This window comes from Orycteropus afer, unplaced genomic scaffold (assembly GCF_000298275.1).
Source record: "Orycteropus afer afer isolate SDZICR_OR568_19922 unplaced genomic scaffold, OryAfe1.0 scaffold00256, whole genome shotgun sequence".
NCBI lineage: Eukaryota > Metazoa > Chordata > Mammalia > Tubulidentata > Orycteropodidae > Orycteropus > Orycteropus afer.
The window spans coordinates 3,182,490-3,195,930 of record NW_006921843.1 but is presented as its reverse complement, the minus strand read 5'-3'; the positions used below and the strand labels follow the sequence as shown (position 1 = coordinate 3,195,930).

The following is a 13,441-nucleotide window of genomic DNA, read 5'->3' as shown; positions in this document are numbered from 1 at the left end:
GAATGGATATATTCTCCTCTTTCATCATATCAGGGAAGTTTTCCTCCAACAAATCTTGGACAATTTTCTCAGTGGTTTTCTTTTCCTCTTCCTATTCTGAAATTCCAGTGTCACATAGGTTATTCCTTTTGATGGTATCCCACATGGACCTTAGGCTATCTTCATTTTGTTTTGATCTTTTTTCTGATTGATCCCTTTCCAAAGAAGTATTCAGATATTTGTCTTCAATTTCATCAATTCTGTCTTCCCTTGCATCAATTCTACTCCTTTGCCTTTTCAGTGTGTTATCTATTTCTCACAATCTAGTATTAATATTCTGGAATTCTATCTGTAGATTTGGAATCATTTGTAATTTTTCATTTATTTTGTCCTTTTGTTCTTGTATTTTCTTACAAAATTATTCTAGGGTTTTGTCTGTGTTTTCCTTGGTTTGTCTCTCAATCCTTTGAAGATACATAGATATAATTCTTTTGAATTCCTTATCAGAGAGTTCCAATGCTGCTTCTTCCTCAGGGATGTGTTCTGGGTCTGTATCCTGCTCCCTACTTTCTACCACTTTATCTTGGTTCCTTGTGTGGACTATGATGGTCTGTTGTCTCTTATACATCGTGCCATTATTGTATTTACATCTCTGTTAACAGTTTGTGAAGAGCAGCCAAGATTGATTCAGGCTCTTCTTGGTGGTTGTTTATCATTGGCCTGCTGGTGGAGAAGGAAGTGATAGCTCTCACTCAGCAATTGAAGCTCCAGGAGGTCTGAGTGTAGTTGTGTCATATGGGGACTGTTGCTGTCTTCCACTTAGTGTGTTGTTTTTGTTGTTATGTGCCGTTGAGTTGGACCCAACTCACAGCGACCCCTCCTTGGGTTTCTGAGGCAGTATCACTACAGAAGTAGATTGCCCCATCTTCCTTCCAAGCAGTGGCTGGTGGTTTTGAAATAACAATTGAATAACTATCAAAAAAGTAAAAGTACATGGACAAAAACACTCCCTGCGATCACACAAGAACAGTAACTAAAAAAAGAAAAAATGGAAAAAGAAGACAGAAAATAAAAACCCCTGAAATATCTAGGGAGAGGGCAATAAGAGAAAAAAGGTAGTGAAGGAGAATAACGAAGGAACAAAAGGAAAACAAGGAATGGGGTTAACCCCAAGGAAGGAAAAAAAATATTGCAACCAGGAACAGGGAAAAGAAAAAAAGCAGAAAACTAGAACCTGGGAGGGGAAGAATGAAGCATAACAGTCAAAAGGACAAAAGTAATAATAATAATAGTAATAGTAGTTTTAAACCAGACAAAAACAAACAAAGTACAAAACAGAAAACAGAAAGAAAAAAAAAATCAGGGCAGGGCGGAGCAGGGCACCCAGGCTCCATCCGAGCACACAGAATGGGATGGAATGCCTGCCAGCCCAGAAATTGGGTGACCATGACGGATGGCTGTACCTCCATTCACCAAGAGTGTGTGGGGTGTAAGAGTAACAAGGGGAATGTTGCACCTTTCCAGTCGTCCAGCTCCGGAATGTTCTTGGGGTTTCCAGCAAGTGAAGCCTGTTCTTAAGTCCCTGGAATCTGGGAGAACACTGTCACTTTAAATATCCAAAATGGTCAAGCCATTTTGTTAACATTAAAAATGGCTGCACCCTCTGGACAGAGAAAAGTCCACAGCTCAGACCACCTTCCTTTTCGCTGCTTCCCCTTTTGTTCACCAGCCACCAGAGCAGTCCCTCATGGCCCTGGCTAGCAGGGCTGGTTTTTAGGTTAATTCTTAGATCCTACCACAACTTGGCAATATCCAAGCTGTCTGTACTGTCAGGATCACTGCCAGACTGCAGATCCATATGTCTCCTTTTTTGGTGTTTTCATGCAAATTCCTCTGCTAGTTGGAGTTTAGTCCACTTCTATATCCTTCCCTTAAAGGCTCAGGGGTCCAGAAATATCTTCTGTATCTGTGTTAATTGGTTCCCGTTTTCTTTGTTGAAGAGGGTCTGTGCAGTCTTTCTGTCTATTCTGCCATCTTACCGGAACTCCAATCTATGTTATTCTTTAGTGTTGCATAGTATTTGATTGTGTGTATGGCCCATAGTTCACTTATCCATTCTTCTGTTGATGGGCACCTAGGTTGTTTCCATTTTTTCGCTATTGGAAATAGTGCTGCGATGAACAGGGGTGTGCATGTATCTGTTCTTGTCCTGGTTCACACTCCTTTTGGATATATATCTAGTAATGAGATTGCTGGGTCAAATGGTAATTCTAATTCCAGCTTTTTAAGGAATTGTCGGACTGCTTTTCATGGTGGTTGTATCATTTTACAGTCCCACCAGCAGTGTATGAGAGTCCCAATCTCTCCACATCCTTACCAGCATTTTTTATATTCTGTCTTGTTGAACTTTGCTATTAGTGCTGGGGCCAGATGGTATCTCACTGTTGTTTTCATTTGCATCTTTGTAATGGCTAATGATAGGAGCTCTGGTAGCATAGTGGCTAAAGCACTTGACTGCTAACCAGAAGGCTGGCGGTTCAAACCCACCAGCCACTCCTCGGAAGGAAGGTTGGGCAATCCTACTTCCATAGTGATACTGCCTCGGAAACCCAAGGAGGGGTCGCTATGAGTCGGGGCCGACTCGACGGCAAAACAACAATGGCTAATGATAGTGAACATTTCTTTATTATGTTTGTTGGCTGTCTATATATCCTTTTTGGTGAAGTGTCTATTCATGTCCTCTGCCCATTTTTTCAATGGGATTGTTTGTGTTTTAGTTGAGGTAGTGGAGTTTTCTATAAATTTTAGAGATAAGTCCCTTGTCAGATATGTTGTTGCTGATTTTTTTAAAATGTTCTTGGCTATTGAACTGTCATTGTTACTAGTTTTTTTTTTTTTTTAATTTTTATTGTGATTTGGATGAAAGTTTACAGAGAAAATTCACTTTCCATACAGCAACTCATATACATTTTGTCTCATGACATTGATTGCAATTTATCACAATGCAACAGCTCCCCTCCCACTTCCTCCCCACAGTTACCTCTTCCCTGTGTCTTTCACTCCCATGCACTCCTGCCCTCCCACACCATTTCCCTGTACATACACAGCCCTTCTATTCTCCCATGATTGATCCTTCCAAGGAATGTTACTACCTAATTTAAAGTTTCAGCTCATATGCCTGTCTTTTGTTTGGCTGGATGTCACAGGCATAGGCTCAATTATAGACCTGAAGGACAGCTAGGGGCCATAGTTTCTGGGATTCCACCAGGCTCTATAAGACCAGCAAAACTGGTGCCCTCTTTGTGTGTGTGTGTGTGTGTGTGATTGTGAGTTTTGTTCCACATTTTTTTCCCACCCTGTCCAGGTTCTCCTACATAGATCTCCCTCCAAGTGGTTGACAGTGGTAGCTGGGCACCATCTAGTTCTTCTGGTCTTGTAGTCATATATATGCCTCCAAATCTTAGCAAGTACTATTCTTGCTGACTGACAAATAACTTCTACACACACACGTGTGTGTGTATGTGCATGTGTGTGCACATGCACGTCATACCTGATAAATTGGTAAATGCCTGTTCCACCTGCGCCTTGTTTTGAAGACTGCTTTCACCATAAAGCTGTCTCTGACCATCCCCAGCAGACCTGGGTCCTCTTTGTGGATTCAAAGTTCCCTGGACCCTTCATTTTGGCATTTGCACAACTATTAGTAGTAGGGGCTTATTTGCAGGCTGCTTCTGGTAAAATCTTAGGATATGAGGGAAGGGCCCTTACCTCTTTATTTCTGGATCCCCAGCATCCAGCTCAGAAGCACTTAATACATGTTTAGAGACTGACAACACAAAGATTTTGTTTAAGTGGGAGTTCAGAGTATATAGTAATCTCCCTTTCCTGCCTAATCAAAGTGAACATTTTAAATTGATTTTAGTTTGCAGTTATTATAACTAACTCATGAGTTTTACATAAAAAGTGCTTGATTATATACAACTCCAAGTTTGAGCCACAGTATCAGAAGCTCTTCTTCCAGGAACTGTTGTTCTTTGGATCCTTCCTTCTTCAATTTAACTGAATATTACACTTTGCTGAGTGCCAGGCCGGGGCTCTGAGTGCCACCAAAAGGAATGCATATAATTCCTTGACTCAAGAAGCCCTGCATGAACACATGTGTCAGAGAAGCAAAGTATTCACCACAATGTGGTAGGATGGGCCTGAGCAGTAGGGAAGGTTTACCCATGTGGCAACACTGAGAAAGACTTTGGTGTGGTTTGCTTTCCAGGTAGAAAAGATTTAATTTGAAGTATCCAAGATGGGAAAGACTTTTGAGTGAAGTCCATAAAGCTAGGCCACTGATAGTTTGAACTACTACTATAGGCAACTAATAAGAAGTTGCAAAATACTGAGTTACAATTTTCCCTAATAGAAGGGAAATGAGGGCAATAAGATATACTTGTTGATTAATCGATCAGAATGCTAAAACAAACAAACAAACAAACAAAATAAAGCCAAACCAAACAACAATGACCAAAACATAAGCCTCACCCCAAATAATCCTCAAGGGTTCAGTTTGTTTCAAAAGTATGTAAACATACTCACCAATCTAAAGAGAGAATGAGTCCACCCAAATCAGGCAAGGCCAGAGATCTTAAATGTGTGATACAGGAAAAAGGATCTTTTTTTCCATCTTATTTTAAATATATCTAGTCTAATGGTAGGGGAACCTAGTAGGGGAGAAGATAGTAACGGGTGCTGCCAGTGGTCCAATTTGAGTGAGCACCTCCTGAGTTGGATAATTGGTATACTGTTTCAAGGAGTATACATGAGAAATGGTGAATGGAATGAGAGGCAACTTAGCGAAGTGTGAGTTTAGCAAAATCTAACAGCTGGTCATGAGATTCAGCTGTATTTCTAATTGTATTTCTAGACCAACTAACAAGATAATGCCAGCCCTGGCCACATGCCACCAGGGCTTTCACTCCTCTAGCTCTGCTTAGGGTTCATAGTCACCAGAACACTTTCTTGCTCTACAAGGATGTGAGACTTGACAATAGGAGCCCTCTAATTATGCAGACCTTGAATAGTCAGAGTGGTAGACTCTCCTGGTCAATCACTTGGCATGTGCTCACAACTGAGCTTCACATCTACCTTGATCACATTGCAGAGAAAGAATAATCTGCTTACCTCCCTGTGATACTTTTATTTCTCATTTTAATGAAGAGTGAGCATTCTGGACCTTGCCTCAGCTTCCTGTAAGACTAAGTTAGTATAATTTATGAAATAAGGCACTGCATCCTAAGGCAATGAGGACAATTGTGGGCCCATGACAAGGCTCAAATCTCTCTAGGCTTCTCAGATCACTGTCTGCTGCCACTTTGACATCTGTTCAGTACTCCACAGGCAGCTGTGTGGATTTGCATGACCAGCTATTAGGCTGATGTGCAATTTTACTATATGCACATGCATATACATGTCTATATATCTGCATTGCACATGCAGAAAGACTACTTCACACTTCAAGGCAGTTATTAGACTGCTAGTGCTAGGAATGAGACATGTACACCCACTGGCATTAACCATTCCATGGGTGCTATGTTTATTCATAATCTAGCTAGATATACAGTGAAAGTCATTGTTATTATTTATAGAAAGTAAATGGTGAACAATAACAACAGATTCTCAAAGAGGGAATGCTTACCCTTCCCCTAGTTACCTATGTCCATTCTTCTGTCACTGGGCAGGTGTGCCTTAGTTCAGATCAGATGCTGCGTTTATGTCACTGTTGCCTCCAACTGCTACCACCACTCTGCCCAGTGGGTCTCCATGGCTCCTGAGGCTTCTGTTCTGCCACTGGGCCCTTCTAAGCCTATGCTTATGTCTCCAACCATGCTACCCAGGCCTGTAGAGCTCTCTCATCTTTACACTATCTGGGCTCACATTGCTTGGAAGGAGGGTATGCAGTCCTTGCATGAGGCACACTCAGGCCTCTCTTGCCTTCACAAGCAGGAGTTACAGTTCTTCTAGCTCAACTGGCAAACCTCCTTCTCAGAGTCATCTGGCTTTTCTGTAGGAAGACCCCTCACTCTGAGGCAATCCCTACACAGGCCACACTCAGGCCTCTGCCCTGCATGGGAAACTGTTACAACTCTTTCAGTTTTGCCATCAAGTTTCCTGCCCAAAGGCACTCAGCTCTGGGTCTGTGGGCTGGTAAGCCCACCATACCTGCCTTGCTATGTGGGCCAGCAAGCCTACTGTAGCCATCTCACTATATGGGCCAGTAAGCCCACCATAGCTGCCTTATTCTGTGCTCCAGCAAGCTCACTGTTGCTGTTTGTCACTATCTCATGCCATCTTGAGTATTTAGTCTTTCTTCTGGGTCTAGGAAGTTCTCAGTGCAAGAACCCTGGGTCCTTGGTCCAAAGGATGTGCTCTGCTCCAGACTATTCTTACTGATAGTAGTGAGGCCCTCCAAACTCCTGTGGAATTGGCCCTCATATGAGCCTAAACCTGAAAACCAAATGCACTGCCATCGATTCAATTACAACTCATAGTGAACTCCATTGGGTTTCCAAGATGGTAAATCTTTACAGAACTAGATTGCCCCAACTACCTTCTGCGGAGTGACTAGTAGGTTTGAACCACCAGCCTTCTGGTTAGCAGTCAAATGCCTCAGGCACTGTGCAACCAGAGCTCCTTTACACAAGCCTACTCCTTGTCAATGTTAAGGCATGGTCTTAGCACCAAGGCCACAAACTGACCAATCTCCTAGGTGAACCATAAATCATTCAGTTTGCATAGTGCCAGCCAATTATTTTGTGGGAGTTCCAAGACCATGACTAGGAAGACCATACAAGAGTGATTCAATGCACCACAGCAACTTTACCAAGTTGCTTCCCATCCCTTTCTTCTTTTCTCAGCATACTCGTGGAGCATTACATCAATTATCCAAGTCTGCAGCTGCTGCCCCAAAGTCACAGAATGTCTCCAAAGGCCAAATGAAAGTGTTAATGGCATTATCTATCCATATGACTGGCAGGTAATTCAGAGTTGTTTTTCCCCACATGAGCTGGGTTAAGAAAGCACAGTCTGTATGAATTTCCATACTACATAAACTTCAAATTCAATGGACCCAGAACTGCTCAAGAAGAGATACAATTTTTCATAAGCAACTCTAAGGATTTTCATTGCTATTAGGATCTAGAAGGAGGCTGGTACAATGGTAAGTGCTAGAAGTCATGGCTTTCTGAAAAGAACCTAGAATTTAGTTGCACAAGTTGGTTCAAATAGTGGTTCTGCTATGTTCTGCCTGTGTGACGTTAGCAAATTTTCTGGCCTCCGTTCTCTCATCTATAAACTGAGAAATGTAATTCTTTGTTCATTCATTGTGAGGATTAAAGGAGATGTCATATTTAAAGAGCCTAATTGGCTGTACATAATGATATATAATAAATGCTAATGACTATTGTTGATGTCATTATCTTTATTTTTAAGACTTTGTATTTTAATGAGGGAAATGAGTATATGATTGATGATAAAATAAAGCATAACCAAATATATGTTACAATAGAGGTCCATAAAGTTCTGAGGAGATGGCAAGGAATGACCAATTAATTCCAACTCTTTCCGGAAACTTCCCCCAAATATCTACACAGCTCACTCCCTCACTGCTTCAAATCTCTGCTAAGATCTCATTTTGTTAACAACGTCTTCCACGAAAATCCTGATTTAAAACTGCATCCCCATCTATACCCCTACCTCCTCCCATTGATTCAGTTTTCTCTATAGCACTAACTACTTTCTAAAATACTACATATTTTACTTCTTTATTATGTTTATTGCTTGTCCCTGTGGGTAAGGAATTTCGTCTGGTTTTCCCATTGCTGGATCCCCAACACCTGGTCCAATGCCTGGTACAGAGGTGGCCTTATTACTCTATTAAGTGACTGTGTCAGCTGTTGGGGAAAGTGAGCAAAACCTGCTGTGGTCCCTGCTGTCATGCACCTCATGGTCTAACTTGGAGGAGGAAGGTGTATAGGAGAAGTCCAGCACTGGAAGGAGCTTAGGCAGAGGTAGATAGGTGCACGGTGTGTCTGCGGAAAGGAATGGAGAAAGACATGTAATAGGAGACAGCAGAAGGGATGAAATAAAGCCAGAGACTAAAGGACCTGTGCATTACATGAAGGCATTTAGACTGTATTCTCTAAGTAATGGGGGCATCAGAGTTTTGTGGGAAGTAGAGCCACCTGACTTGAACTTTTATTCCAACTGGACCATTTTGTAAACATGCAAAGGGTAGCCATGAAGGAAACAGGAAGCCATGAACGGCAAGCCATTAAGCTTTCTCTTTGTCTGTTGGACTCCCTCTCCTTTCTATACCAAGAGGCACCTTGGAAGAAAGACCTAGTGATCTGCTTCTGGAAAGTCACAGCCCTGAAAACCCCGTGAAGCAGAGTTTTACTCTGACACACAGGGGGTCACTCAACTTGATGACAACTGGAAGCTATCACTCTAGTCTACTCGTTTTTTCTCATTTCTGCTCTCTGTTGTACAGTTACTCACATAGTTGTGTATGTTTTAAGTTTTTATTATGAAATAATTACAGGCTCATAAAAGTTTACAAAAATAGTAGAGAGGGCACCTATGCACTGTTTACCCAGCTTTCCTTAATGTTATTATCTATGTGTTTAATCCTTTAGAAATCCCCTCTCTAAATTCCAAAACTATTTCTATCTTCCTAGCATGGGCCTCAGAAAGATCTGAGGTTTCACAATGCAAATATCTCAGTCTTTGAAACACTGGCTTTCAGAAAAATTTTGATTCAAACAATGTTGATGACTCAAGGGCCCATCACACATATATAGCCATTGTGTTTTAATTGGAGAAAAAGAGAGGACTGGTCTCATTCTGGGTAAGAAGGAAGAAGCATAATTTACCCTGTCTCTCCTACTGAATTTAGCTGTGACATCTGGACAAATGCATGCAGCAGCTATCTAAGGACTCAGAAAAGTAAATGACAGCAAGTGGACTGAGGAAGAAGACCACAATTCCAAGTACCAGGACTGGTGGTGAGTTTATCACATCCTCCCACTCCCGATATGAACTCAATACAGCCCAAGACTCAGAAGCAGCCATTAGTTCCAGGAAAGGCCTCTTGCTATGGCTCAAGAAGCAGGAAAGGAGTCTCCTAATGCTCATAGAAAATCTGGAAACTCCTCATAATTTTTTTTTTCTTGAAATATTTTTCCCCCAGTTCTCATGCACCCTAGACACCAAGGTATTTTGTCATAGTGGAAGCAGTAGTAGCAATGGAAGTTGGCTGGAGATTAAAATTCTGAGGCAGTGAAACATTCCTCTCAAATTACAGAAGGAGTAGTCTTAAGAAGATGGAGTAAACCACTATTTCTCTCTCTCTCTCTCTCTGGCTTCTGATTACTTAGCTCCAAAAAGGTTTCAAAGAAAGTATGCAACAGAATGGGGTAAATAATGCTTGCTGACTGGAGAACTGGAAAAGTAGAGCCTCAGGGATCCAAAAATTATTGAGGATATGATGAGGGAAAATGTGGAAAAGTAATCTCTTAAAGTTGTTTATGAACTTTTGGATTGCCTCTGAGCTGCACATGTATGGGTCTAACCCTAAACATATTACATAGACTTTGAGTACTGAAGTATGGGACTGACTACCACCCAAGTCCCATATTGGATACTAGGTGGTATACATGAGTGATAGATACAAATAACACTTCTCAAAGGGTATAAAACCCACAGAAATCTTGTAGAACTTGGAACTTGTGGTTCAGATCTAATTGGGGCAACTGCTTTCTAAAACATAAAACGACTCATTTACTGAGATTATACGTGAACCACAGTCTCAAAATACAGCATACCAAACATCCCAAACATCTAGGATACAGTCCAAAATTGCTTAACATAAAAAAAAAAAAAAAAAAGAAAAAAAATCTCAATAGTAATGCTGGGATAAAAGAGATATCAAAATTATCTGACAAACACTTAAAAATAGTTATAAATATTCTTCAACAAATAAAAGGAACATTCTTGAAATATATAGAGAAATACAAGTTTCAGTAAAGTAATAGAGGATAAAACCCACAGCCATTGAGTTGGATCCCACTCATAGTGACCCCTTCTTGGGTTTCCAAGGCAGTATCACTATGGAAGTAGATTGCCCAACCTTCCTTTTGAGGAGTGGCTGGTGGATTTGAACCACCAGCCTTTTGGTTAGCAGTCAAATGCCTTAGGCACTACACCACCACAGCTCCTGAGGACACGAATAAGAACCAAATGGAAATGTTAGAAATGAAAAATCCAACAAATGAAGTAATTTTTACTGGATGGGCTCAATTAACAGAATGGAGATAGATAGAGGAAGAGTCAGAAGATTTGAGTGTAGATCCATATAAATCATCTAATTTGAACATCAGATAGAAAAAAAATTGAAAAAGAAAATGTACAGAACCTCAGAGATTTGTGGGAAATAACAAAAGGTCTAATATTCATATCATCTGAATTCCAGAAGGAGAGGAGAAAAGCATGGAGCAAAACAGTATTTTTTAAAAAATAATGACAGAAAGTATAGTTTACTTAAGAGTTTATAGGTAAAAAAAAATAACATGATCATATCAATTGATGCAAAAAATGCATTTGATAAAATTCAACATCTATTAATGTTAAAACTCCCAGTAAATTAGATAGAGAAGAAGGGAATTTCCTCCACCTGATAAAGGGCATCTATAAAAATTTATAGTTAACATCATACTTAATGGTGAAATGCTTAATGCGTTCCTTCTAAGATCAAAAACAAGGCAAGAATGTCATCTTTCACGACTCATATTTAAACTTTTACTGGAAGTCCTAAGTAGTTCAATGAGGCAAGAAAAATAAATAAAAATTATATAGATTGGAAGTGAAGAAATAAAGATATCTTAATTCAGAAACAACATGAATCTATGTATAAAATCTCAAGAAATACTTATACACATACACACACATCTTAATTATTTGCTAAAGAAATTAATTTAGCAAAATTGTAGAATACAAGGCCAAGACACAAAAATCAATCATCTCTATATACTAGCAATGAACAAATGGAAACTGAAAATTTAAAAATTGTAATACTCAAAAAGCCCTTAAATATAAATCTAATAAAAACATGTGTAAGATCTAGCTCAAAACTACACAATATTAATGAAAGAATTTAAAGAGGCTCAAATAAATGGAAAGTCATACTGAGATTATGGATTGGAAGACATAGGATTGATTTATAGATTTAACATGATACCAATCAAAATCCCTTATGATGTCTTATAGAGATAAGATGCTTAAATTATATGGAAAGGTAAAGGAAATAGATTAGCTGAAGCAATTTTGGAAAGACTCAATATAAAGCTATAGTAATCAAGATGATGTGATATTAGCAAAGGAATAGACATATTTAGCAATGAAACAGAACAAAGTCAAGAAATAGATTTTCACAAAAATACTCAATTGATTTTTGATAAACTGTAAAGATAATTCAATGGAGGAACAGATCTTGTTGAAACAACTGGGAATTCATAAACATTTATGCATAAAAGTAAACCTTAACCTGAATCTCACACTTTATACAAAAGTCAATTCAAAATGGGTCATAGAAGAACATAGGAAAAAGTTTTCATGATCTAGGGTCATCAAAGAGCTCTTAGAAATGCCACCAAAAGCATGATCCATGAAAGAACAAAATGATAAACTGGATTTCACCAAAATTTAAAAAAAACAACAACTTTTCTTAGCAAAATGCAATGTTCAGAGAATAAAAATGTAAGAACAGACTGGAAGAAAATATTAGCAAAGCACATAGCTGACAAAGGATTTATATTCAGAAAATATAGAGGACTCCCAAATCTCTACCATGGCAAATAAACAACCAAATTTAAAATTAAGCAAAAGATATGAATGGTCATTTCACCAAAGAGAAAATACAGATGGCAAATAGTAACAACATGTTTTCAACATCACTAGTCATTATGAAGTCAAATGAAATTTAAAGTCATGATAAAATACTATTACACACCTTTTAAAAGAGCTAAAATTAAAAAGAAAGAAAGAAATACCAAATGTTGGTGAGGATGTGAAGAAACTGGAACTCTCATACATTGCTGGTGGGAATGCAAAATGGTACAGCACTCTGGAAAACAGTTTGGCAGTTTCTCATAAAGTTAAACACACACTTAACATATGACACAGCAAACCCACTCCTATGTATTTAGACCAAGAAAAAAAATTCATGTTCACACAAATGTCTACAACAATTCTGTTCATAATATCCCAAAACTGGAAATATATTTTTTTTTTAAACTGGAAACAATTGAAACCTCCTTCAATGAGTGAACAGATAAACAAATCATGCTACATTCATAGAATAGAGTATCGTCGTTGTTAGGTGCTGACAAGTCAGCTCTGACTCATTGTGACTCTATGTACAACAGGGAGACACAACCAGTTTCTGTGCCATTCTCACTCAGCAATAAAAAGTAACAAACTTTTGACAGACACAACTTAGACAGATTCTAAAATTATTATGCTTCATGAAAGAGGCCTGCTTCAAAAGATCAGGTTTTGTATCACTTCTTTTATATAATATTCTTGAAAAGGAATAAAACTAAAATGACAGAAAACAGAGCAAAGGTTGCCAGGTGGTAGGGTTGGGGAGGCCATGGTATAATGGAGAGCAGGAGGGAGTATTTTCAAGGTGATGAGTCCATTCTGTATTCTGAGAGTGGTAGTAATAATGCAAATCTATATATGTGGTAAAATTCAGAGAGCTGAACACAAAAATTTAATTTTACTTTATGCTAATTTAAAAAATAAAATTAAAGAAAAAAGTAAAAGGGATGATGACTCCTTCCTATTTAATGTTATCTAAATACTAAAAGCACCAATGTGACAGTAGCAACAAAAACCATCATCTTCCACTATTTTTTTAGCACCTGAAACATGCTGGTCACTTTACTAGCATTCTACATACACCAGTTCTAATATTCACAATCATTCTGTAGAGTGGGTTATATTTAATTTATAGAAAAAGAACTGAAGTTCAAGGTAGTAAACTAATTTGCCCTACATCTCATGGCCAGTAAGCAGCTGAGTCTGGATTTGAACTCAGGTCTGACTGCCAACCTCATTTCAAATCCATGCTGCTGCTCACTTAAATGAATGAAATCAGTGGAAAGTGGCAGGGAGACATGATATCATGTGAATAGCAGGAAGTGACAATCATACTTTTATTCACATATATTACAAAAATTCTCTAAACATTTTTTATTCAAACACTTGAATTTGTTTGAAATTGTGGGATTTTCAGGATATTTACAAACTTGATATTGCCACTGTTATTTTCTCAGAATCCTCCAATAGATGGTTCTTAATTTTCAATAGGATTCAATAGTTATCTCCATTTGCACAAATATATAGCAATTCA

The 13,441-nt window shown here is 38.8% G+C and overlaps 1 protein-coding gene across 1 annotated transcript in view; it reads right to left on the bottom strand.

Moving 5' to 3' along the window:
* OTUD7A (OTU deubiquitinase 7A) overlaps positions 1–13,441 on the bottom strand; it is a 368,297-nt gene that overhangs the window by 353,920 nt on the left and 936 nt on the right. The window lies entirely within an intron of this gene.